At 35.5% G+C, this 25,245-nt stretch overlaps 3 long non-coding RNA genes across 3 annotated transcripts in view; 1 reads left to right on the top strand and 2 right to left on the bottom strand.

Moving 5' to 3' along the window:
- Positions 1-25,245, top strand: part of LOC147840026 (uncharacterized) — a 128,030-nt gene that overhangs the window by 13,445 nt on the left and 89,340 nt on the right. The gene's annotated exons all lie outside the window — the stretch shown is intronic.
- Positions 8,198-18,786, bottom strand: LOC147833138 (uncharacterized). Its single transcript, XR_015513652.1, has 3 exons — positions 17,302-18,786; positions 9,552-11,912; positions 8,198-8,759 (listed from the first exon to the last, which is right to left on the bottom strand). It is a non-coding gene; the product is annotated as an uncharacterized LOC147833138 (long non-coding RNA).
- LOC137488970 (uncharacterized) lies at positions 12,327-16,494 on the bottom strand. The gene is made up of 7 exons (XR_015513643.1): positions 15,808-16,494; positions 15,474-15,529; positions 15,014-15,075; positions 14,789-14,910; positions 14,296-14,410; positions 13,519-13,630; positions 12,327-12,568 (listed from the first exon to the last, which is right to left on the bottom strand). It is a non-coding gene; the product is annotated as an uncharacterized LOC137488970 (long non-coding RNA).

Genomic DNA, 25,245 nt, shown 5'->3' with positions numbered 1-25,245 from the left:
TCAATTCGATATTTCGGTGCATCACGGTGCATTGACGGTGCTTTCCATACACAATTTTATATTGTCTTTACAGCAGCATTTCTTGTATTAAAATTTATGAATACATTTATATTTATATACTATTTGTAATACAATTTTGTCATTTAATACAAGCAGTCAGATATATAAACTGTAACTTTAAACAAAACGAGCATTTAGCAAATAATATAAACAAATATAAATATCCAGCTCAATTTCTGATCCTTGTCTAGTTTTCTTACACCCCTTTGATTGGTCACACCCTCAAAAAAAAAACGGTTGCGATTGGCTCTTGCGCGCTGCGTTCTTCACAGATGAGTGATACTGATAAGCGGCAGGCGGCAGTGGCGATCTCACAGCTGATGTATAAGACGCGGTGGAGAAAACTCTGCAGACACGCGCTCGTTTCTGGATGCAAAAGTAACGCTGTAAAACAGCCGAGAAGAGAAGAAAAGCCATGCCAGCAGGTCAAATAGGCAGAGACAGAGCGCGCGTGTGCGTGCGAGAGAGAGAGAAATGGAGTAGGCTACTTTCATTCTCTCGATCTCAGTGAAATAGGGGCTTTTGTTGTATATGTCAGTGAAAGACTGATCCAGCAAACACACACAGTGAAATTGTACACAGATTATGAGTTTTAAGTAGTTAAAGTGCTGTAAATACTTGCGATCGCCTCTCTCGCGACAGAGCAAATATGAGGTAAATGACGTCAGTAATAACCGGTTATGATTATTACTGAACCGATACCGAATTGTCTGCGTCTGCATCGCAGTGCACCGAAAAAAACGATTATTTTTGACACCCCTACTGTAAAATACAAGTCTACACAAAACCTAGAAAGGGTTTCACTATTTTGGTTTTTTTTTTTTCATGGCAAGGTTGATATTTGCGATGAATTGCTCATACACAACATGAGATAAACACAGATATAGAGTCTGTAGGCTTCAAAGTTTCTCTGAATTGAAATTCTACAGTCCTCTTGATTCATTTGAACATTTCTTTGATGGGTCTTTTTCAAACTCTTTCAAGTTTTATCAAGTGGGTCTTCCTTGAGTGCCACATACTTCTGTGCTGCTCTGAGAAAATCCACTTGAGCAGGAATTCTTGCACATTTCTGCCAAAGCTCCTGGTGTCAAAACAGTTTTTTTTTTCTTTTAGAGCTTAAAGTTGTTTTCCTAGCAATGTGCAAGCTAATAGTGATAGTTTGAAGCATGAAATTTTTTTTTTTTTTTTTTGCTAGTTGTTGATTAATGATTGCTTAAAGAATCTTTAACATCAATGGAACCTTTTCAATCAACAAAATAGATCTTCATTGTGTAAAATGGCATGAAAAAAAGTAAGCTAATAATGGTATCATAGCACTTTTACTGTGCATCTTCCACATTATTATTTTTTTACATAAAGACAACAGAAGGCAAATGTAACTTTTATTTGATTGTATTTTGTTTCTGAGCTTTAGTAGCTTTTAATACTCTAATAATTTATTAGAGTAGGAGGTGGCATGGTGGCACAGTGTGGTTAGCACTGTCGCATTACAACAAGAAGGTCACTGGTTCAAGTTCCAGCTAGACCAGTTGGCGGTTCTGTGTGCAGTTTTATTTTCCATGTGTTCATGTTGGTTTCCACAGGGTGCTCCGGTTCTCTCATAGTCCAAGTACATTTTAAAATATGTACTTAAAGTGCTCTGATATGCAATAATAATCTATCGATAATTTAATCTCTTTGATGTCAAATAAGGGTCACAAATCTAAAAAGTAATCCACTAAGTTAAAAAAAATAGTAACCAAATTGATAATAATGTTAATAATGACACAGTATTGGGTGGGGCTGGACGATATGGGGAAAAATTCATATCTCTGTATTTTTGAATGACGGTATATGATATACAGTTGAAGTCAGAATTATTCCTTTGACTTTTTTCTTTTTTAAATATTTCATAAATGATGTTTAACAGAACAAGGACATTTTCACAGTATGTCTGATAATATTTTATCTTATGGGGAAAGTCTTATTTGTTTTATTTTGATGAAAATTAAAGCAGTTCTTAATAAAAAAAAAAAAAAAAAAACATTTTAGGGACAAAACTATTAGCCCCTTTAAGCAAATTTTTTTTAATAGTCTACAGAACAAACCATCATTATACAATTATTTGCCTAATTACCCTAACCTGCCTAGTTAACCTAATTAACCTATTTAAGCCTTTAAATGTGACTTTAAGCTGTATAGACGTGTCTTGAAAAAGATCTAGTAAAATATTATAAACTTTCATCATGGCAAAGATAAAATAAATCGGTGATAAGAAATGATTTATTGAAACTATTATGTCTAGAAATGTGTTGAAAAAAATCTTCCCTCTAATAAACAGATATTGGGGAAAAATAAACGGGTTAATAATTCAGGGGGCTTATAATTTTGACTTCAACTGTATATCCGGTATTTTCCCATAAATGGTTACTTGAGAGTAAAAACCTTTATTAAAACTTTATTCAACAGTTTTTGAGCCAAATATAATTCAAACACAAGGGGTTTCCCTCCTTGTTATTATCATTATTATAATTATCATTCTTATATTGTTATTTGTTAAAAAGAGTAGCTAACCGTGAGATATTAAAATAGAAAAATAAATGTTTTGTAGACAAATGCATGCTTTTTTATTTTACTTTTGTTTTTTTGTTTTAATAATCGTTTAAACCAATCATTTGTACACTAGGCACATACCCAAATCAAATCACGTCTTCCAGTTAAGAGGCTAAAGTAAATAAATTAATGAAACAGAATAAATAATACATACATACATAAATAAATAAATAAATAAATAAATAAATAAATAAATAAATAAATAAATAAATAAATACAATGATTAGAATATAATCAGAATTGAAGTCAGTATGCAATAACAGACCAGAACGCAGAGCAAAATGTGGTATAACATAAATGTAAAGAAGAGCCCGTCGTGTAATAAATACTGAACTTATAACCAGTGAATATGAGTTTCACTTTCGAAATGCGGTAGAAATTCATCCCATTTTGGCGTTTTTAATTCTTTTGAACACATTTAGGTGCTGCTTGTCAATTTGACAAGGCTGATATGTTTGTTCTTGCTGTCAAATGTGGAAGAAATGGTCGATTGAAGATTTCTGATCAACCGTTGTGACATCTGCAGATGCTGTGTGACTCGCGTCCACGTGAGAGGTAGTCCGATTTGTCCGGGGAGTCAAATATCGATACAACACAGGCACTGCATTTTTCTCCATGTCGCATCAGTGAGGAGTTGTTCTTGAACAATTTATTCACTTTGAACAAATCTTTTGTATGACTCATAGAGTGAATCATTAATTGGCGGATGCGCTTATTTGTGAAAGTGGAGCTTGCGTGCTACCTTGGAGTGGTCTGTTTCGTGTGTGTGGCATCAAACCATATCAATATGAAAGATATTGGATCCCGCATTGTGTTGGGGAATCATATCGATATATCCCCAGAACTCGATATACCGCCCGGCCGTAGTATCGGGATCGGATCTGTATCGTTCGATACTCTGAACTTTGGTATCGAGATTGGATGAATTTAAAAAAATGGTATCGGTGCTTTTCAAATGTAATTGGTAATCTTTAATGAACCACCGTTTGTAAGCAATCTGTCTAAAGTGCATAATCTAACTATTTAAGCAAAGTTTAAAGTTTTAAGATAAGCCGCATTTTTTGTTTGTTGTTATATTGAAATCAGCTGTAATCATTGTTCAAAATAATCAATCAGTCCTTTTCTGAGTACATATTGTGAATGTGTCATTGTCTATTTTTTTCATTTTTTTCCCATTACAGTGTAAATAAGCTACAGTTAGTAAAATATCAGCCAATATCAGAAAGTATGTAAAAATTTTTCGGGTGAAAAATTAAGATTTTTCTAGTTGCAGAGTAACTATTACAACCATTAGGTTTTTGGCTAACTTCCAACTTGAATTGTGTGTTTTCGGTAAGAAATAACTTTCAGAGTATCAGTTATACCAAAAATTATTATTTCGTTTTTAACAAATTTTTGACATTTTGTTTAGTGTAATTTACCAAATTACATTGTGATATTCTAGTGTCACTTTTAAAGGCTGTTTTATTTTATTTAAATGGCTGCTAGGGCTGTGCAATTAATTGAAAATCCGATTTCGATTTTGGCTTTTAACGATTATGAAAAACCAATAATCCAGATAAACAATTATTGCATCATATACTAAAAGCGCGAAAGACCGCGTGCTTATGTGTGTGTGCACACTTGAGACGAGCAGAGGAGGGCAGAGTCTAAAGTAATCTTAACGTGAGCGCTTTAATGGTCAAATAGGTGTCAAAACGCGGTGTTTAGTGATTATTCATATTAACCCTCATTTGTGTAATAAACAAATGAGTTGAGAATCAAAAGACACGTGAAAGAGAATTATTAGCTCTCCAGAATATTAGCAACCCTTTTCCTCCCCAATTTCTGTTTAATGGAAAGAAGTTTTTTTTTTACTTATTTCTAAACATAATAGTTTTGATGTCTCATGTCTAATTACTGATTTCTTTTATCTTTGCTATGATGACAGTACATAATATTTTACTAGATGTTTTTCAAAATACAAGCATTCAAATTAAAGTGCAATTCAAAGGCTTAATTAGGGTAATTAGGCAAGTCATTGTATTACAGTAGTTTCTTCTACAGACAATCAAAAAAATATATAGCTTAAGGGGGCTAATAATTTTGACCTTAAAATGGGTTTTAAAATATTTAAACCTGCTTTTAATCTAGCTAAAATAAAACAAACAAGTCTTTCTCCAGAAGAAACAAATTTTTGAGGAAATACTGTTAAAATTCCTTGCTCTGTTTAACGTAATTTGGGAAATAGTTATTTAAAAAAAAAAAAATCTCAGGAGCACTAATTTTGACTTAAACTGATAATCATTTTGAATAATCGTGATTACAATTATGACAAAAATAATCGTGATTATGATTTTTCCCAAAATCGAGCAGCCCTAATGGCTGCTGATTATATTTTTATATTTTATATTTTTAATCTTTACTCAAATCAATAACAATATTTTCTAACCTTTGCCATTGCATTTGAAAATCTCTTTGTACATCAGGTAGCCCCACCTGAATACAGACTCATGCCTGTGAAAAGTGACTTGTTTTGTGTCCATTGGCTGGCCAGCTGTGAGGAGAAGAAATACGGAAGGTCAGGGCAGTTGAGTTCACTGCTCTTTGTTGTGCAGCCTCACACTCAGTGAACCAAACCACTGGCCATGGAGGTCAACCACAGCATTGACTCCTGCTGCCTGTCAATGTGTCAGAGAGCATGCGAGCGTGTGTTTCTGAAGGAAAAGGCCGAAGTAGAAAGACAAAAGACCTGTTTTGTGTTGGCGATTTCAAAAGTCCCTCCAAGTTTCTGTGTAAAGTAAAGCCTGATTTATACTTCTGCGTCAGGTGACCGGCGTAACCCACGGCGCAGGCAACGCGCGTGGCTGTGCATTTATACTTCTGCGCGCTGTCTCTGCCGGTCTGCATTAACACTTCCGAAACGCTAGTTGGCAGTGAGGTGTAAATGTTCCTCTGTGTCAAGTTTCTTCGCTACTTTTTTGCATTTCCTGAACACTTCCGGGATGTACAAGTGGCTCAAACTCGCTCATTTTGAGGCAGGAACCGGCGGACGTGCAACAACTTTAACTATGAGGTAAACACAAAACAAAACTTTCCATCCGGAGCTCCTTCACGGGACTCCACACTTGTAAACAATCGCTCGCGCGGCGTCGCGCCATTCGCGCGCCTCTCGGTCCCGCCCAGACTCGTCAGCGCTACCAAGCCGACCAATCACAGAGCTTATGCTACGCGTCGTTGCGACGTGTAGTTACATTTTTTGAGAGGTGCACGTCAGTGACGGCGATGGCCACGGCGAAGGGCTATGCGTCAGCGCCGTAGCATACGCCGGTGTTTGACGCAGAAGTATAAATCAGGCTTAAAGAATAAAGTCTGGTCAGGTCATCATATTAAATGAGAACTGGCTCTCAGTTGACTTCCCTGGTTAAATACAGGTTATGAATAGTCTTAATGTCAAAACATCTTCACAAGTTTTCTACACTGAATAGATGAAGTAAGGCTTCTGGATGCCTTAGTTCAGTGAGTTTTATTGTCTGTATAGGTAAAATCAGACCCCTGGATTAAGTCAGTCAGTTTTATTATCAGTATGGGGAAATTCATGCTTTAATATTCTGGAAATGTATTAGTTTTATCGTCAGGATGGGGAAAATAAGGCCTCTGGATTCTTAAGTTTAATTAGTTTTATTGTCATTATAGGTGAAATCATGCTCCAGGATACTTTAGAACAGTCAGTTTTACCATCAGTATAGGTCAAATCAGGCTTCTGGATTCTGGAAATTGGTCAGTTTTATGATCAGTATAGGTGAAATCAGGCCTCTGGATTCTCAAATTGGTCAGTTTTATTATCAGTAGAGGTTAAATCATTCTTCTGGATTCTGGAAATTGGTCAGTTTTACGTTGGTAGGTGAAATCATACCTCTGGATTCTTCAAATCAGTCAGTTTTATCTTTAGCATAGGTGAAATCAGGCTTCTGGATTCTGGAAATTGGTCAGTTTTACGTTGATGGGTGAAATCATACTTCTGGATTCTTCAAATTAGTCAGTTTTATGATGAGTGTAGGTGAAATCAGGCTTCTGGATTCTGGAAGTTGGTCAGTTTTATGATCAGTATAGGTTAAATCATTCTTCTGGATTCTGGAAATTGGTCAGTTTTACGTTGGTAGTTGAAATCATACTTCTGGATTCTTCAAATCAGTCAGTTTTATCTTTAGCATAGGTGAAATCAGGCTTCTGGATTCTGGAAATTGGTCAGTTTTATGATCATTATAGGTGAATTCATGTTTCTGGATTTTGCAAATTGGTCAGTTTTGTTGTCAATATAGGTAAGATCATGCATCTGGATTTTTTCAAATCAGTCGATTTTATCGTCAGTGTAGGTGAAATCATGCTTCTAGATTCTGCAAATAAGTATACTTAAAATACTTTGTGTTCTCAACAAATGTATGTTGATTTTTGGTGTTCCAGATTGCTGTGTTGAAATACTCGAGCAACACCCCATGTTTTAGCAGGCGGTTGTGTTTTTGGCAAATGAGGATCTCTGATGTGAGCCAGATGTGCTTGTGTGCTCTTTAAATCACATGCAAGTTGAGTTTAATAAGGATTATTGCCAGATTTAGGGCGTCAAAGCAATTAACGCCTACATCATCATAAGGTTTCGGAGATGCTAATGTGCTGTTTGGAAAGGCGACTGGCTGATTCATGCTTGGAGGCCTGGATGTACTCATGAAACATAGTCAAAGTGTTTCTTAAAAGTCATATTTTTCATCTAAATGCAGTTCATTTGCTGCTGAAATGTCTGTGTGTGTGGTAGCATGCTTAATGTCTTTCTTATTTGAAGTAACATACTGCTATAATGCATGTACTGTTTCTGCAGTGTCAAGTACCTTTGTTGTAATAACATTCTAATGCTTGTCGTAATAATGCAGTACAATAAAAAATGCAACTGCACACCGTTAAAGCATTCAACGGGAAAAGGCACTGTTGTGTGTTGTCCATATTTCTTACAGTCATTGCTTTACGTTGCTTGAGCACATAGCCAGCGCTCCTCTACTGGAAATAATGAACTTGCTTGAACTCTACAAACAGCCCCTAAAAGTCCACTATCATTTGCTATTTTCAGCAGTTGATCTTGCACAGACATGTTGGATTTATCTGATTTGTTGACCAATGGATCATGGATCTATTTCTTGGCGGTTCAGGGGTCCTTCACTGGGACTTTCCAGAGACATCTGTTCCTTACCCATTTTGCTGCTTGTGGGTTGAATTTGGGCGCTCAAGTGATCGAGATGTAACCGAGAGAATTCGGTCATTTTTCAAAATAAAAGATCCTTCAGACTCACATAAATCAAAAATAATTAATCATTTCTTGTGCGGCCCGGTATTAATTGATCTACAAACCGGTACTGGTACGTGGTGTATAACTAAGGTTTGGCCGATAGATGATGCTATCTTCCATCGCCGATGGCCAATAGACAACACGATGCTAAACCAGCATCACCGATCCTCCGCCCCGCCCCCATCGTAAATCCGCTTGTGACAAATACACACTCAGGCCCTGTTTACACTAATACGTTTTAGTTTTAAAATGGTATTTTTGAACGAAAATGATCCACATCCACACTGTGTTTTACCTAAAATTTCTGAACAACCCTTCGTCCGCTGAAAACACACATCACTTGACTTCACACACAGCCACACACACTGTCATGCGCTCGTCTGAGCTCCAGAGAGCAGTGCATGCCTGACAGTTTATCAAGGATGTACCGCTGGATCGCGTCTCACTATAGCTGTTAAACATGATATTTAATTAATCTTGTCTCTATCTAACGACTCTTCTGTCTTCAGGTAACATGTCACGGTGTCAATACACTGCTTCAGTCTTTCACTTTTACTCTTGTACTTAGTAATTTTTGTGAAAACCTCAGATACTGTTGGTTGTGCACCTTTTTTACCAACCAACCTCGGAAAAAGTGACTGACAGGTGGTAATTTGTGTGCAACTTATCTTTATTAATTTATGATTTGTTGATGGGTAAAACAAAGACCATTAGGGTCAGGTAGTTGAAATGGTAGGCTATAAATTATTAATTTGTAATGAATGAATTAATAAATCATAAAAAATGTATTCACCTCCTAATTAATCGAATTAAATTAATTAATCGAAAATCTGATTTCGACTTCAGCTTTTACGATTATGAAAAACCATTAATCGAGATAAACGATTATTAACTTGGCAGCGCGAAAGACTGCATGCTTGTGTGTGTGTGCGGCGCGAATCAGCATTCGGTCGCATTTGCACACTGAGATGAGCAGAGCACACACATCTAAAGTCATCTTAATGTGAGCGCTTTAATGGTCAAATAGGTGTTAAAACGTGGTGTTTAGTGATTATTTATATTAACCCTTATTTGTGTAATGAACATACGAGTTGAGAATCAAATGACTTGAAAGAGAAACTATTAAAGTGAAAGTGCGCGATGTTCCTGCTGCCGCTTGTTTTTATGATTATTAATCAAACAACAAAATGAGAAAATCCCTCAGTGCTCTTGACTACAGGACTTTTGTAGCTAAAGTGTTTTTCTTACAGTGAAGATGCTTAAAGCACAGTTTGTTTCATATTTTTATTCTATTGTATTTATTTCTCTTTCCTTTGCGGGGTGGAAAATAACTGTATATATGCAGTTGAAGTCAGATTTATTAGCCCTCCTGAATATTAGCGTCCCTTTTCCTCCCCAATTTCTGTTTCATGGAAATTAAATTTTTTTTTCAACTTATTTCTGAACATAATAGTTTTAATAATCATTTCTAATAAATTATTTCAAAAAACAAGCATTCAGATTCAAAGTGCAAATAATTGTGATTACAATTATGACCAATATAGTTGTGATTATGATTTTTCCCAAAATCGAGCAGCCCTATCACCTCCGCCTATAATGACGATGACATCGTCCATCGGGATGTTTCACATTAGACATTGTACAATGCCAAATTGGTCGACATCGCCTTACCTTATGTATAGCATTTTTTTTTTTGTTTAATTGATTTCTATTTTGAGTTATATTTAGTTATAATCCCAAAAGTAAGTAGTCTGTTTCACTTTGTAAATTTCAAAAATCGTTTAGAAAACTGATAAAATAAATTAAACATCACAGAAACTGAGAAATTGTTTAAAATGCAAACTTGAAGCTCTTCTTATATAAATTATAGCATGTCTACCCCTTTAAAAAGCAAGAACCGCACTAATCAAAATAACCTCTTCCCCATGCCATCATTTGTCTTAATAAAACTATTGACTTTATAATAGCGTATTCTTGCCCTGTGCCATTAGCTCGGATAGCCAGGACTTTAAATATTAAGCAGGCTTTACAAGATTTGATGATATGTTTAGCAAACAGCGCACAGCCCACATTTCTCGATCTCCTGCGGTAAATGAAAAATAGCCTATCTTTCAATGTGGAAAAAAAATGCTGTTTCAAGCAATATCGCAAATCTCGCTTTGGACTCAAGTGTAAATGATTTAACATGGCGTATAGATTTAATCTGGTTAAGGTCAGTCTCTGTATGCATGCATGCTTGGTGTCCGGGGGGTTTGCGTTCTGCTGATATTGACTATCATAAATGGCGTGTAATCCAAAGAAGTGATTTATGGTTTCTGTGTTGTACGCATGTCAATGCGCTGTTGTAATACTCATATTTTATTCTCATGTTTTTTGAGCATGTATGACACTCACTAGACTTGTTCAGCTGGTACAAATTGAAAACATTTATTCTCCAGGGGCTTAAAGGGTCAAAAGAACCCACAATAATCCCTTGTCGTGTATCTTTTCTTTTTTTGGGGGTGAGATTTTAACAAACCACACCTTTGTTTGACGGGGCCTCATTCGAAGTATCGTCAGCAGTGCGTTCTGACTTTCAAGGCCCTGTCAGACTTTAAATAGCTTCTGCTTTATTTCACCCTTTGACCCTTGCCTCCCAGACACGGCCATGCAGGAAAAACACAAAGATATGTGATACATCAAGGTTCTGGTGAAACTCCAGAGCTGTGAGAGGGAGGCTCGAAATGCCGACTTTGCAGGAATGAAGGAGGGTTTTGTTTGAGGCCAAACATCATTGTTTGTGATGAAGATGCTTGTCCAGGATGAATGTTTCTGAGATTTTGCTTGCGATGGTACAGCGCTGTGCACTTTTTCATTTTGAAAACACAATGAAAGCCCCCAGGTCTGTGTTTCTTTGTTTTAGGACATAATGAAGACTCGTTGGCTGGCTAATTAAGAATCCAATGTATTGTTTCATTAATAATGAGAATGCGTAAAATAAAATGTCATCACAACACTGTGAAAAGAATGATGTGTTGCTTGAGGTATTCTAGAACGTTAAGAATTTAGATGTGAACCTAAATTTAACCTTGGTTATGCCAGTTTTAGTGTTTTCCAATTTGCTTCTTTGCGTTTAATCTGCTGCCAGGATTCAGCTTTGAGGTCTTTGTTTGCATAAATTGCGTTTTCAATCTATTCCTGAATAAATCTGTGACAATGACTTGAATACACCTCGTTAATGAATATGTTGTTGACTTCGTAACAAAAATTAATTTGGATCTACAGTATATGGCTGCTTACCAGTTAAATGGAATCAGTTTTGATGTTGGGGCAAGATATTTCCTCCTAATTATTCCTCTGTGTTGTCAAACTTGTTAGGCATATTTTACTGGACTGTTCTACCCCTTTGAGGAAAACTTTTATAAATAGCTAGGTATTCATCCATAGATGCAAAATTTATGAGCAAAACTGGAATATCGTATAACAGACGTGCGCATAAAGCACTGTTTCCATCCAATGAGTCAAATAGATAAAAATCCTGATTAACTGGCACCAAATATTATGAACAGTAAAAATAGAATTTTTAATTTCCCATTGAAAAACAACTAGCTACAATGGCTGCTTGAGGGTTGTAGCTTTAAGCTAATGTACAGTTTGTAAAGATCACTCATGTTCTTTTTGATGTAATCTATTCATAAACATTAACATGTGGAAAGGCAGAGCCCCAGTTCGCCCGCGTCTTGGTGCTGGCTAAGGGTTAAAATATTTTTAGCTTTACTGTTGTAGTTGGTGTTATAGTACATGGTCCTCAGCTGTATATTTGTGTGAGTAAACTCACATAAAAGAGTTATAAAGTGAAGATGTACCATATGTAAAAATAAAGAAGTGTACTTCACTTTAAGGCAGTTTCGTTATCTTGCCTGTTGAGTGCGACTCTGATAAGCGAAGATTATAGCATTACAGTACACTGTAAACGATTTCTTGTTAAATTAACAGTAAGTTACTGGCAACAATTATCCAGTAGCTGCTGTATTTCATAAAACAGTAACATTACTGTAATACTAATTACTTTAGTATTACATTTACTGTAAAATGTAATACATCATTTTACTGTTTTCTTTTTATACTGTAACACCAATTACAGTAGTGATACAAATACTGCAAAACTGAAAACAGTATTTTATTGTACATTTTTACCATGCAGAACTACAGTATTTTAACGTTACTTTCATTATTACTGTATAGTATTTTACAGTTATTAAATGTTATTTTATTGTATTTAATAGTGCTACTTTATAATGAGCAAAGAAATGTTCAAAAATTGCACAAATGTTATTTTAATTGTTCAAGAAATACAAGAAAAATAAAGAAACTGAAACTTTAACTTCACAATAAAAGTTTATTGTGTAAACCCTTCTGAAACAGTAGCAATTATTTAATATAACAAAGCAACAGAACACTAATGAACAATTGATAATTAAAGCCAGTCAACAATTAATGCATCAAAAAGTATTACAATTTTAAAAACAGATGAAAATACTGCTACAAGACACGAAATGATGAAGGCCAAATGATGTTGTGGAAAAGGGACAGTGAAAAAGGGCAGGAGCACTTCTGATGATCCTGCAAAAATGAAAAGCAAAATCAATCACTGGAGTAAAAACTAATCATGCCTCAAATGATTTCATTCATTCAGAAACCAAACACTGCACTGCTGTTTTATATATATAAAACAGTTTTTATTTTTATCGTTTTTGTTGGCAAAATACAGATTGTTGTCTATTTACAATTACACTAATGTTAATGGGGAAAAGATCAGTCAAGTCAACACTAGTCAGGTGTCCACACAGGTATGTAAAAAATAAAGTCTCATCTTAACTTAATGTCTGACTCTGTAAAGCTTGAATATCTGATTCCATGACCACACTAGCGCTTCCACGAATTTAAGAGGGGTGAACACAGTTAATTCTGACCTTAAGAGGCTACATATTAAAAATAAATAAATAAATAAAATAATCTAATTTAACGTGACTAATGTTAATCAAGTACTTTTAGGCTTTTAACATGTGAAAATCTACTTCTAACTTACAGACAAGATTACGTTAGAGAGCATGAAAGCCATGGGTGATTTAAAAAAAAATAATGCTAATGATAAGTTACTGACATTTGGTTCGCATAAAAAAAAGTAATCACTAAGCATTCATTTTTGGCAAAATCTGCCGAGAGGTGCAGCAACACGATCAAATGTGTTAAAGTTGAGCAGAGAACTGAAGAGTAGTCAAGTAGTCTACTTCATGAAATGTTTGAGATAATATTTTGAAGTCAATTCGTATTACTGTATTTCAATATGCAGTGATGGCATGTCAGTGAGACAAATAAATATTATTACACCTCACCAGTGACATTTCCTCAAATTAAATCATCATGACGTTACTGTGCACAGCATCAGTAAAACCTTAAGAATAATTTAAATACCAAATTTTTTAAAACAGTCACTGCTGATTACAAACTAACATTAAAGATAGGCTTACAGAAATACTGAATGCATGATAATATGAAGATTTACTACTCACTGATGTCGAAGCACTTCCAGGTTGTCAGAGATGTAGACAGGACAGAATATGTGCCATCAAATGAGCTCTTGTGCAGTCTTTGATGGATATCAAGGTAGTATGTTCACCCACACTGTAAAAAAAAAAACAAATCTGTTATTTTACATGTTTTTTCCCAGTAGCTAGGGTAATAGAGTCATTTGGTTAAGTCAAGTGGTTTAAAATAATTTTATTTATTAAATACTTGCTTACCCATATTTAGATGTAAAAGTAACCAAAATAAATAATTTATTAAAATGTGTGGGATACAAAGCATGTTTGGTCTACAGAGAGAAGTAAACATTTACTTTAAGCATTGATCCTAATGAATCTATTTCTGAACTACATCCAACCTCGCCTCGAAAACAGCATTTTTGAGCATTTAGATCAGGGGTGCTCAACCCTGTTCCTGGAGATCTACCTTTCCGCAGAGCTCACCTACAACCTTGATCAAGAACACCTGCCTTTTTTTTTTTTTTACCAAGTGCTCCTTCAGATACTATTTAGTTGGTTTAGTTGCGTTTGATCAGGGTTGGAGCTAAACTCTGCAGAAAGGTCGATCTCCAGCAACAGGGTTGAGCACCCCTATTTAATACAATGAAAAATAAGACATCTAGATGATATTTTATATTCAATCATTTGTGAAATTTAAATGACTTATATTCAGTATATACATAACATAAAATGTGAATAAGATTAAAAAATAATACTCTATGCCAAATAAAATACTTCAGATCTAAATAAAGCAGGTGTTTTTACCTAAAGGTTCCTTTCTTCCAGTTAGTTTAGTTGCAGATCGCTCCACATCTGTGCTTTATTTGGTTCTTGACTTAAGAGTAACTGGTGTCGCATTCCAGGTCCATCACAATCTGAGCTAGAAAGACAATATGGCAAAAGACAAGACACATATAAATAAGTCTCAGAATAAAATATTTAAAAGGATAGTTTACTTTTCTGCCACCATTACTCCATGTGTTTTAAATCCATTTAAATTTCTGTTGAACACTAAAGCAGATATTTTGAAGAATGTTAGAAACCAGTAACTACTGACATCCATATTTGAACCAAATTTCTTAAAAAAAAAAATGAATTTGTGTTCAATGGAACAAAAAAAATCTAACTATTTTGAAACAAGTGGAGGATGCCAAAGATGCCATTATTTTCATTTTTGGGTGAACTGTCCCTTCAATTCAAGTGTCACGCATTACTCATAAAAACTGATGTATCGCTTGAGGAAAACTAAATCAAGTACCTCCTGTGAGCAAGCAGAATCATTATGCCATTGTATTCAGCCAACTGACCCAGCCGAGGCTCGAACCAGCAACCTTCTTGCTGTGAGGTGACAGCACTACCTACTGTGCCACTGCGTCGCTACTGGAAGAAGAAAAAGAGGTTGTACATGAAACTCCTCACAACAAATCTGTGAACAACTTGACATTTCAAAATCTAATCAAAATGAAGAAGACATCAACATTACCTTGAATAATCATGTGAGGACAGAGATTGGTAGCATCAGTTTTTCAACATCAATTGCTGTAGCTGCAAAAAAGATAAATATAATAAGAGTAAAATAAGACTTCACATTTAATAATCTAAATTTATGGTACAACCATACCAATCTGTATGGGGTTCAAATAAATTTGTATACAAATCATTCCCTACACCTGAACACTAAAAATAAAATGTACAATTAATGACACAATAACGTTATACAATAAGCTCATTAACCAGTGAGAAATAGACAATTAATATGTATTATGTTAATATTAACGTTAGCTTAAAAGACATCAACTGAATTTTATTATCAGCTCAATTTAATAAAACAGTTAGACTTGTTTCATTGTGAGTTTAGTTTAAATAACTAACGTTAACTTAGTTTACAAATTTAACCATAATGATAACTTAGTCATAATGACCACGTGAAGACCAGAGCTTACCTTAACGTTAAACGTTTAACTTTTCATGGTGACTTTGCCTTCATCTCAGTGTTGTTCTGAAATAGAGAATTCATTAATGCAGTTAACCCCAAGTAAAAGTTACGTTTTTTTTTTCAGGTAACGTTACTATGGTCAAAAACTTACTCAAGATAAACTCACTGTACGTTATCTAATACCTCTCAAACACTACAAACACGGTCTGGCGTCGAATAACGTGACATAAGTACCTACAGCTAAAGTAATTTGGTTAATTATTTTAAATTACACACATACTACACGGAAATATACACAAAACAATCCTTTAAAGAACAGAATTTGACTTTTAAACACTTACCGAGGAGGAATTCACAAGAAAAGGCGACAGGTGGATTTCAAATTAGAAGAGCCGTTGCTTGCCTGGTGAAGGTCGAATCGAGTCGGCTCGGTTCTATGAATCGGCTCCTTAGAACAGTAAAGAGTCGAATCCGCCTAAAACCGATTCCTTTTTGCATATTATTGTAAGACACAACAATGAATCATTACTATATCGTAATACTGCTCGGCCACACACATTTATACACATATTACTGAATGTGCTTGTAAACACGTGTGATAAAATAATTCCCGAGCAAACGGTTCAATCCGATTCGGTGTTCTTTGAGTGCTGAACCGAACCAGTGCAAACGTGATATTGATAAAATAGTAATATTGTTTTTTTTTCTCACTTTACCAGCGAAAATATTACATATATCTGACTTTAACAATAAGAATAATGTTCGCTTGAAGTGTTTTGAGAATTAATATTTTTTTCTCCCAGAGTTCATTTCACACCGGATGAGAAAAGCCAGATCATATCATAAATATTGCGTTTAATATGTCACGAAATGAAGTTTCAACAGTTTTTCATGCGAGAATGTAGTTCTTACAAACTCAAATCTGTGGTTTGTTTTTAGATATCATGTCTAATTTTAAGTGTGCTTTGCCGATAGGAGAGATTCTGACCTCCAGGGGTTGACGGCGCTCCATCACTCATGTATCCGGCAAACCTCATGCTTTAATCGGCCAAGACATTATTGAGACATGCCCCTGTCTTCGATGACTAGATAATAAATGTGTTATGAAATAAAGTTTTAAACGTTTTTCATGCGAGAATGTAGTTGTTTTAAACTCAAGTCTGTGGTTTATTTATTAAGATAGTGCGTATTTTAAAATGTTGTTTTGAAAATGCGGAGATATGGGACCTCTACGGTGGCCCATATGGGCGCCCAATATTCTTAAATCCGTCTAAAGCAGGTTGGTCACTCTAACATTTAAGCTGACTTTGAAATCATTTTGTGTGTTTAACAGTCTTTAGTTACGTGAATCAATTGTTTTTGTTCCAATTTACGTTTTGGTTTAGCACAAAGTTATGTTTATTAAATATTATTTAATATTTCCATGTTACCTTATAAAATGAAGGTGCAGTGCACCCAAAAATGAAAAACCAGGGGACAGTTTAATGCACTGAACAGTCTGAAGAAACTGGTTAGGTTATTTACTTCACAAAATAATTTGTCTAAAAATAAATAAACATAATAATCATAATATATAGTGTGTGTGGAATTGTTCTTGGTCATTTGCAGTACTGTATTTAGATGCACAGTAACTGATTTTCCCCCAAAATTCATTATAAAATCTACAGTAACATACTGTTAACCATGTTCACAGTATAGAAAAGTTGAAAATACATTATTATACTGTGAAAACAACAATATATACAGTAACACACTGTGCACAGCTTATACAGTAAAAAACTGTTGAGAAATGCAGTATAATACTGTGAAAACAACAGAAATCGTTTACAGTGTACCATTACAGTGTTACAGACGTAAGAAATTATCACATCTCTGAATGTTGTCCTGAATATAGCCGTTTTTGTGTTGTGATACAGGTACACTGTAAATATCGGTTGTCATAACAATTGCAGCAGAAGCAGACAGTGCGTGAATCTAGCACAAGTTAGCAGGTTAGCTAAACTGTAGCCACAGCTAAAATGAAACGTGAGGAAATAGCTCCTTTTAAAAAATGAATGGCATGGTCATATGAAATTAAGACTGACTGATTTTAAAAGCTTTTAATGTACAAACCTATCTGAGTAAGTTCTCTTAAGGTCAGCAAGAGGCTATTCAGTTTCAGTCAAGTAAAAGCACAAACATGGTTAAATAAAAAAAGATCCAAGTTTATCTTTGTGTGAATCTCAGGATGATTCCCTGGCATGCTGCTGATGTCGCTTTAGATTTGTTGTTTTTATCAGTTAAAGTATATCCTTCACAAATGGATTACAGTTTTTTTGTCTTGACGTCAAACATGAACCTTCTTTTTCTCTCAGCTGTTGCCATTTCATTGTAGTTCAATCAGACACACAGACACCCCTATGGATGATGATGTAGTCGCATCCCGCGTCTACTCTGGACCCCAGCTATTTTTCAAAATGTGCATGTGCATCATGCATCACACACACCAAAATTAATTCTGAATTGATACTTTACATAAAACGTTTCTCAATCACATTGTCGTCTCATTTTTATTAGTCTACTAAAATGTCAGTATATTTACATTATAGTTGTCGTCATCATCACTCAATTTTTATTTAGTGTTCGTCGGTAGAAACTAGGCATGGTCTGGAATAAGATTCTGACAGTATGATAACTTTGGATGAAAATATAACGGTTTCATGGTTTTGCGGTATTGTGATTACTGCTCTAAAATCAGGCCAATAGCCAGCCTAGTGTAAGGGGTGGGTTTTTTTTTCTTAAAATATAACCTAAATTTAGTATTTATATCTCATGATTAAATAGAAAATTAGGTGAATAACGGCAAAAAGGTCCACTTTTTAAGCACTATTTCTAGCTGGATTAGCTTGTCGGATGGTCATCATAGCACTTTTGGATGTGCCAAGAATATAGAATATTTCCTAAACGTTTAGAATAAAGAAATATGAAAAAAAATTACTTCTTTTTAAAATACATATGTATTACATAATATATCATAAGAAAAAATAGGAATCTGTTCAAGTTTTAAATTAAAAACTGTAGCCTATTGTCATTTATTTAGGCAAATAACAAACTGGCCGGCACACTTAACTCTCCGCAGTCAGAATTTTGCTAATATTGAATAAAAAAAAATTAATAAAAAATAAAAGAGCTTCATGATTTTTCTAAACTCTCTTGTAAAAAAAAAGTACATTTGATAAAAAATGTACAGATTGTACAATAATAACCAAATAAAAACCTAACAACAATAACCAGAAAAAAGATCAAATGTCATGCAAATGTTGTAGGTTATTAAATAAGTTAAAAAAAAAAATCAACCGTAAGGTTATTAAATATCTTAGATATGGTTTAATATAATAATCAAATATTATATATACAAAAACGTAACACACATGCAATAGTATCGTGTATTGGTGATCTCACAGGGGGACGATATGGCGATCTGAAAATCTCATATATCGCCCGACACTACAATGCTCTAACTACTTAAAAACTCAGAAACTGTGCACAATTTCACTGCGTGTGTGTTTGCTGGACAGGTTTTTTTATTTTTATATATATATATATTTTTGACACTTACAGCAGAAGCCCCTATTTCACTGCGATTGGGAAAATTAAAAAAGTAAACTCCATTTCTCTCTCTCTCACTGTGGTCCATTTTAACTGCTGGTGTGACTTTTCATCACCTCTCGGCTGTTATAGCGATACTTCTGGATACAGACACGAACGCGTGTCTGCAGAGTTTTCTCCACCACGTCTGTCATGGATCAGCTGTGATCGCCGCTGCCGCTTTTCAGTGTCACTCATCTGTGAAGAGCGCCAGTATGTAAGAGCCAATTGCAGCCCTTTCTGATGAGCGGGATATTTATATTTGTTTATTTGCTATAAATGCTTGTGTTGTTTAAAGGTACAGTTTATATATATATATATATATCTGACTGTATGTATTAAAGGACAAAATTGTATTACAACTAGTATATAAATATTTTTATACATTTTAATACAAAAATTGCTGTGCTGTGAAGAAAAAATTAAATGGTGCGTGGAAAGCATCGTCAATGCGACGTGATGCACTGAGATATTGAATTTAACCTAATCGATGGCTTGATAATTGTAACTGAATCGTGAGACCAGTGTATGTTCACACCTATACAAATGAGACTCGTATACGGAACAAATTCTGGACCTTTGAATCTTCCAAACCCACAAAACCCCCTTGGCTAAGGACCTGAAAATAAATTCTTTTTAAATGTCTGTGTAAAAAACAAAAAAACATTTTCCCTCTTGACCACAATATTTTATCTGTAAACATGTAAGGCTAAATAATTCAAATGAATTATAGACTTCTGCTGACTTCTTCAGATTTTTTGTTTTTACAATTTAAAATGGCATCTTTGGAGATCTTTTCTGCCGGAGATACTGTTGTCCTAAAAAAACGAACAAAAAAGTAAATAAAAAATCTAATAAGTACCTTGGGTACATTATTGCAGAAAATTTGAACTGTTTTAAAACCTTGACTTTTCCAAACTACGGTATACCTTGAAAATAGTTATTGTTCCATGACTAGAAGAAACTTGTTCGTCACTTTCATAAACACATTTGTAATATTTTATATAAATAAACTCACAGTTGGCATGAAATTATTGAAATAAATAACTTTTTAAAATGAGTTTTCTCATAATTTAAGATATTTGTATTTTAAAAAGGCAAGGTTTGTTCTGTTTGTAAAACTCATATGGTGTGACTTCAAAAAGATAAATGACAATTGTGATCACCACATTACATTTTTGATGATTTTTTATTTTATTTAAAAAGTGTTTGAAATGTATAATAGTAAATAATAATATAACATATAAATAGTATTCGGCTAAAGTCCTTGCCGTTATCATGGACATTCGGCATTGTTGGCAAATTCAGAATTTTATTTTTGAAAGTGAGACTTTGTTTTGCATTAATCTTTCTCTAAAACCTGCTTTTGTCCATTTGATGTTTACCTTTCTGGAAATGAACGTATATTTTTGTTTTTATATGGACAAAATACCAGCTGGGCCCCAAGTCTTGGTTACTGACTGATTTCCATGCTTTTCTCTCATTGAGCGAAACTCATTGATTATCTTGAAGATATTCCACATATCCAATCACTCCCAAACCGTGTCCATGGAGACAGTGAGGATTTGGGGCCCCATTTGCATTATTTGGGGTCCAGGTCATTTAGTCCTTGACCTTGAAAACTCGGCCTCTGCATATCGCCTAAGCTGAGAAAGCCTGAAACAAGGCTTCAATGCTCAATATCTGAGTTTGAGGCTTTCAGGTTCGCAGGTCATGAGGTCAGCGCTAATGCACAGTTGTGTTAATGATTGACCTTCAGAAAATGGGGCGAAAGAAATGGCTTGGGGGTGGAGAGGGTAGAAGGGGGCAGAAAAGGGAAGAGAATGAAGTCGGGGACCTGTTTGAGAGAGATAACAGAGATGGCTGTGAAAATGCATCCATCACCCGGCGGCTAAGCCCATCCACTCTTTGTGCATCAGCGTGGCCGCGTCGACTCTCGAGTAGCTTGGGAAGGCAATCTGTTGGGGGTTGGGAACCGTGGATGAGGGTCGCCCTGGGCAGGCCAGAAGGACGCTGCATTGCTTATTCAACAGGGGGAAGATCTTTCAGAAGATAGAGGCCCACCAATCTCCTCAATGAGGCTCAGTGGAGCAGCAGGACTTGCGCAGGAGATATCTAATTTAGTGAGCAGAGCAGCCGGTTACAGGGCTGGATGACAGACGGTTTAGGTGAGCCATGTGTGCGGAGGGAGGGATGGATTGGAAGGGGGAAGTGCTGCACTTATACATGATCAAAGGGGCGAGGGCTTGTCGCATATGGTGCAGGTTTGCTGGATGAAAACCGAGAGAGAGCGATGACTGACTGTGTTCGGGAAGTTGTAGTTGTTATTTATCTTGACTTTTTTTTTTTTGCTTTTATTTGAAGGTCGTGAAAGAAAGTATCAGCACTTTAGCTTACAGGTAATATATACTGCATGTGGCTTTTAGGAAATCTAGGTCACATGTTGTCAGTGGGTCATGTGTATTACATAAGCAATTTCTAGAGTTTTGTTTCTTATACACTGGCCTTTTTGCTGAAATGAAGAATTTTATGTCACAGTAGAGATATGTAGTTGGTTACAGCATATTAGGGCAGTTTACTGAACATCCTGTATACACACACACACACACACACACACACACAAACACACACACACACACACACACACACACAAAATAAAACACTCATAAGTTCAGAGATTCACTTACTAAAATTAAAATTTTGCCTAATGCATATATGAAGATAATTGTCTTGAAAAAGTTTTATTTTAGTTTTTGTCACTTATTACATGGTTGGCTACTTTCCACAAAACATTGATCTGAGCTCAATAATTTAGCTCTTTCATTAAACCTAAAACTTTAAGAAAGAAACAAAAATATACACTATATCATAGGTCACCAAGCTTGTTCCTGGAGGGCCGGTGTCCTGCAGATTTTAGCTCCAACCCTAATCAAACACACCTAAACAAGCTAATTAAGGTCTTACTAGGCATACTTGAAACATCCAGGCAGGTGTGTTGAGGCAAGTTGGAGCTAAACCCTGCAGGGACACCGGCCCTGGTGACCCCTGCACTATATCCTACTTGTATTCTAATTCAGTCACAAGTTGCTGACACTAAAAAGTCAAGAACAGTAAATTAATAGATAAGAATAAAGCAAATGTTTCAATATATTCACTGACGGTTAAGATCAGGGGTGCCCAAACTCGGCTCTTAAGGGCCAATGTCCAGCAGAGTTTAGCTCCAACCCCAATTAGACACACCTGAATCACCTAATCAAGACCACAAGAACAGAGGATGCGTGAAAGTTCCCAGATGTGTTCTTGGTATCGAGGATGCACCGATGCAGACTTGAGCACCAAACTCGCACTAGAAGTCCCAGAAGTCAATGCGACTGTTTCCCGTTTATAATTAAAGTTCAGAGATAAAACTTATTTATCTCAGGAGTTTCCCTAAAAACACATTAATATATATATATACAATATATATATACAGGGCTTAATTTGTGCCAGAACACGCCTAGACACCTAAACCTAATATATATAGACAAGGGGAAAACAATAAATCATTGTATGAGTGCTGTAATGTTTAATTTTCTTTTTAAAATGCATGAAGGTCATGTGACCATCAAGAAGAACGCAACATCTCATTTCTCAAAGGACGCGTTGTCTGTTCTTGCAGTCTCTTGCGTTCGTTTTTCCGATGTGACCTGGCAAGACCGGTCTTCACAAGAATACAAGTCTGCTCTTTGCGTTCTTGGAATTGAGAAACAGCCAAAGTAAAAACTTCCAATTAGGTATGTTTAGGCAAGTTGTAGCTAAACTCTCCAGGACTGAGTTTGGTCACTCATGGTCAAGTTGATTCAAATTACCCAGATGAGCTTTTTTTTCAGCAGTTCTAAGAGTAATATACCACGTAATGTCAGGATCAGAAGCAAGTGTTCCAGACAGTTGTTTAATAAAATGTCTATAAACATTCAACAACATTTGCTGTATTCCATAAGAACTATGATTACAGGGTAGAGCATCAAATAATAAATAAGACATTTTTGTGCAGTTTAAAAATAGTTGTCAGTCACATGTAACGTGTTTGTGAGAACTTGCGAGTCGATTTGATAATATACATATTTGTGGCTGATACGATAACTATAAAAATGTGGAAACTGCAAAGTATACATTTAAAATGATTCAAAAATTGCAATTCAGATGTCTTCTCTTTTTTTCTAACAGTAAAACTCTACCGCACTGCCAACATTAAGTAAAAGCTCATCTAAAATGCATGCTCGTTGCTTGTGACATGTCATTTCAAGTGGAAAGCACCACAGGGTCAGAAGTGAATCAACTGCCAGACATAATTCATAATTTATGTGCTTATATACTATATTTATACTTGGCAAGTAATTATAAAGTTGCTTTGCAGTTGCTATCTATCAGCGCATGCCAATATGACAGTTGATGCATTGCACATTCCAACTGTCACAATCACCAGCTATCTATACTTGCAGATCACTGGTATACATGCAGATCACTATAAGGACTACAAATCCACCGGTATATGGACTACAAGTTCCAATCATGCACCACACGCACACTAGTTCCTGATCCTCACTGGGTCACATAATCTGTATTTCTGCTGGATCCATGTGTGGCTGAGTCTTGTTATACTGAATTGTGAAAATTGCGACTTGGTTTTCTTTGCCTTGTCTTGCTGTGTTTGACCTTCGCTGTGTTTGATTGTTTATTCCTGTCTACTGCCTGCCTTCTGACCACTCGCCTGTTATTTGACTATAACTCTGGATTCTCTGTGTGTACCTGATTGCCCCTGTTTTGACTGTTGTGTGTCTGACTATTCTTATAAAACCTGCATTTTGATCCACACCTTTGTTTTTAGCGTACCTTTAGAGTACCCTTCACATTACAGAAGACTCAGCCAGCAGGAATCCAGCAGGAATACAGATTATGCATCTCAGTCAGGATCAGGAACTGGTGTGAGTGTATGTGTGGTGCATGACTGGAACTTCTAGTCCATATAACGGCGGATTTGTCGTACATATATTGATCCGCGTGTAAACCAGTGATCTGCAAGCATAGATACAAATTTAAGTTGCAAATCATAATAAAAACAATTTGTTCCAAAAAAAATTCTAACATAAATATATGAAGTGGTCAAACATGTCTGCCTCACTTCCTTTTTTCCAGCAAACTGCTGTCTCATTTAACACACCCTTATGATGACCACAATTAATTAATTGAACAAAACACAAATACAAACAAGAACAATTTAAAGTAAAGAAAAGAGGAATTAGTGACTTATTTTACAAGAGAAAGAATAAACAGGATGTGCTTTGAGTACCATGTTGTTAATGGATTATAGTATTTGTATTGGTAATTAATTCAGTTAAAGATCAGTAAGCGGACATCAGTTGTCCTACAAGCAAATTATCGAAATGAACAACTCAAATTTTTGGGGGCGTCCTCATCACACTGCAGTTCATTCTCTGATTGCCCGTCCACTACACCACTGCCCACAGGAATGACTTTTCATGAAACTACTGACATGGTTTTGCCAAGTAAGATGTGATCCTGGATTAACATCTATCTTGATCCTGAAACATGTTTTTGTTCAAAAAATTTAATCCACACCTATTCCTCTCCCCTAAATCCAACCATAACTGTAAATTATTCCCAAAATCATCATTCCCAATTCATACACGCTGTAAAACCCAAAAATTTCAAGGTGCAGTAGGTGATCTGACAAAATGCTAATCGGTTAGCATATTAGCTTTGGACTGTGTTAGCATATTAGTATTGAACTGTGTTTCAAAGCCACGCCTTCTGAAATCATGAACGCGCCCACCGCGAAACGACAGCAGACAACCCACTAAATCATGTCATTCGCCAGTTAGAAGTGTATAAGTAGTGACTGAATATTCAGAGTAGCGGTAAACAATATTGGGAGCGCGTCACAATCTGTCATTGTTCAACAGAGATGTGCAAAATCCCAAATCTGCATTTGTTGACAGACAGTTTGAGCTACTAATTGGAATTATGGGAGATGTCAGCCCGACAGTATTTAATTGGATAATTATTTTTTAGTTTTATGCCTTACCTAAATTATAAAAACACATATAAACACTTTTAGATTATTTACATTTATCATTACTATTGGACTGTGA

Source organism: Danio rerio, chromosome 17, assembly GCF_052040795.2.
Source record: "Danio rerio strain M-AB ecotype USA chromosome 17, GRCz13ab, whole genome shotgun sequence".
NCBI lineage: Eukaryota > Metazoa > Chordata > Actinopteri > Cypriniformes > Danionidae > Danio > Danio rerio.
This window is presented reverse-complemented; position numbering and strand designations above follow the sequence as displayed.